This window comes from Jaculus jaculus, chromosome 9 (assembly GCF_020740685.1).
Source record: "Jaculus jaculus isolate mJacJac1 chromosome 9, mJacJac1.mat.Y.cur, whole genome shotgun sequence".
In the NCBI taxonomy this organism is placed as follows: domain Eukaryota; kingdom Metazoa; phylum Chordata; class Mammalia; order Rodentia; family Dipodidae; genus Jaculus; species Jaculus jaculus.
The window spans coordinates 31098086-31101019 of record NC_059110.1 but is presented as its reverse complement, the minus strand read 5'-3'; the positions used below and the strand labels follow the sequence as shown (position 1 = coordinate 31101019).

Below are 2934 nucleotides of genomic sequence, written 5' to 3'. Positions count from 1 at the left end.
AAATATTTCATTTGGCAATTAAGAAACCACAAATATTCATATCAACCCTGTCCCAAACTGCACCGCTCACCATCCCACAAACCAACACTGAAGTCAATCATGGGATGTTTTCATCGGCTTCACTAAGTGACTCTGGTTAAGAATTAGTGATGTTCATTTATTTTTCTAAAAACTAAAAACAGTAGTTGAACAATTCAAGCAAGTGCCTTAGCCGCGGAGCAAGCTATCCAGCCCTCATTTAACAACTCATTTGTTGGCAAATGGCAGTCACAGCATTTCCCTGCAGTGGACACAGACTCTCTGGACAAGAGAGCAGGTCAGCGCGGATCCTCGTCAAATGGTTGCAGTAGCTGCACAATCACTTCTGTCAAGGTCAGTAGAAGATAACCCTGAATCTTAGCCATCGTACGATCTCAGAGTGACCATTTGAGCAGTCAGAGCAGGTTTATCACCAGCATTGCTAAAACCAGACCTGGGGAAAGAACTAGGTCTGGGGACACCTGCGTGGTCTGAATGCAGTGAACGTTTAGCCTGTCCAGATAATTACAAATCAGAACAGCAAGGATAGTCACAGTAGTAATGGGTTATTTTTTTTAAAAATTTTAGCTTATTTTTATTTATTTATTTGAGAGTAATAGACAGATAGAGAGAAAGAGGCAGAGAAAGAGAGAAAGAGAATGGGCATATCAGGGTCTCTAGCCACTGCAAATGAACTCCAGATGCAAGTTCCACCTTGTACATCTGGCTTACGTGAGTCCTGGAAAATTGAGCCCCAAACCAGGGTCCTTAGGCTTCACCGGCAAGTGCTTGACCGCTAAGCCATCTCTCCAGCCTGTAATGGGTTATTGTTAGGTGCAAATTACAGCATGTCTAAATAATGTGGTTATGACCCATAAGTAGGCTAATGAAACAATTAACTAGCAAACTCTAAGGGAATCACATATTGTAGTAAAATCTGATCAATTAGCCAAGAAGGAATAGAATGCTTGACTGCTTCACTGGGGGATTAGTGTGAAGTTGGGTAACAACACAGAAAGCAGCTTGTAATAGTGAGGGAATGGTCTTGTAGGTATTCCTTGGTTTATTATATGCCAAGCAAAGCAGATTGGTACTTTTTAGGGCAAACATAGATTTATAGAAAAAAATGGTGCTATCTCTTTAAAAGATTGTTAACATCCCTTTAAAGTTTTTTTTTTTTTTTTTTTCAGCTAAAATCCTTTGGGAAAATTTATGAGAACCCTTCCAAGGTCACCACCATGTCAACTCTGACTCATTCTTCAGACAACCTAAATTCAACTAGCTCATTATAATATTGAACTGAGCATGCTCAGGTGTTTTGGCATCTGTCATTTTTTTAACTTGTTGCACATGTCCTCCGTGACCTGGAACTGAGCATGCCCAGAAATGCACCTGTCCCTCCTTGTACCCTCCTAAATAAGTCTCCCCAAATAAAGCCCTATGGTTTCTTTTGGTGAGGAAGAACACTGTTTGCAATGAATTTTGGCATTGCCTTAACTACTTCAGGTAGTAAATCTTTCTCCACTCTTCTTTTCACACACATTTTTAGCCTGGTGTGATGGTACCAGCACTCAGGAGGCAGAGGTAGGAGAACAACTGTGAGTTCGAGGTCAGCCTGAGAGTACAGAGTGAGTTTTAGGTCAGCCTGGGCTAGAGTGAGACCCTACCTTGGAAACAAATTTTCTTTTTGAAAATTTTACCTGCTTTATTTGAGACAGAGGAGAGAGAGAGAGGGGGGGTGGGGGAGGGGAGAGGGAGAGAGAGAGAGAGCAGGAGAATGGCTGTGTCTTTTGCCATTGCCTACTCCAGATGCATGTGGCACTCTGTGCATCTGGCCTTATGTAGGCACTGGGAAGTTCAGCCCAGGTCTGAAGGCTGCGCAAGCTAGCACCTTTAATTGCTGAGCCACTTCCCTCGCCCCACTTTCTCCACTCTTTCACCCCCTGGCTGTGCTTGTGCGACTTTCATTCGCTGAGATGTGAACCCACTGCCTTTGGTTACAAGTTGAAGATAATTATTTTTACAATTGTTTCCTTTGAGACTTAAGCTGGGCTGTGCTGCCTCAGAAATATTATTAATAATATCAATAATAAAATCCCAACTAAAAGAACTGTGTTCATTTTCAGAGGCAGCTCATACTGTGTCATTGTCTTTGTGCTCACAATATTCCAAATCCCCGTACGTGTTGCCAAACAGGAGTCTGAGCACTGTATGTCATCCAAAGTACCTTAAAATGCAGATTCCAATCCCATACAGGCTTTTGCTGTTGCCTGAAGGAGACAGCCATTGCCTCTTGGGCCTTGGGCCTGAATAGGACTATGGCAGTTTGGAACAGGTGTCCCCCATAAACTTATGTATCCTGAAGGCTTGATCCTGAGCTGATGGCAATTTAGGAGGTGGAGCCTTGCTGGAGGGGGGTGTGTTGTTGGAGGTGTTATGGCTTAGGGGTGTTATGGCCAATTCCCCCTGGCTATAGTTTGGCTCGCTCTCTTGTTGCTGTTTTCTAACCGCTGTGGCAGAGGTGATGTCCAGTCTCAGCTCATGCCATGCTTTCCACTGCCATCATGAAGCTCCCCCTTGAGACTATAAGCCAAAATAAAAACTGCCTCCCATAAGCTGCTTCTGGCTGGGTGTTTGTCCCAGCAATAGGAAGGTTACTGCAGTAAGGACCCATTCACTATCTGGAAGTGGCACACAGAAATGTTTGCTATTCAAGAAAATGTTATTAGAATGTGATAATACACATATGTCGCTAAGGTTATTTAAACTTTCAGTTGTAACTTCTAAAAAAATCACTCTTTATAGTGGTTAAAGCTTGATTTTATGAAGAGTTCTCCTGGGATCTGAAATAACAGGAACCCCTTGGCTATACCCTCTGGGTACTCTTCCACTCTGCTCTCTGGAAGTGGAGGAGGC

The 2934-nt window shown here is 43.1% G+C and overlaps 1 non-coding gene across 1 annotated transcript; it reads right to left on the bottom strand.

The window, feature by feature from the left end:
* Positions 1-443: 443 nt before the first annotated feature.
* On the bottom strand, positions 444-574 carry LOC123463825. Its single transcript, XR_006639199.1, has one exon. It is a non-coding gene; the product is annotated as a small nucleolar RNA SNORA72 (small nucleolar RNA).
* Between the last annotated feature and the right edge of the window lie 2360 nt (positions 575-2934).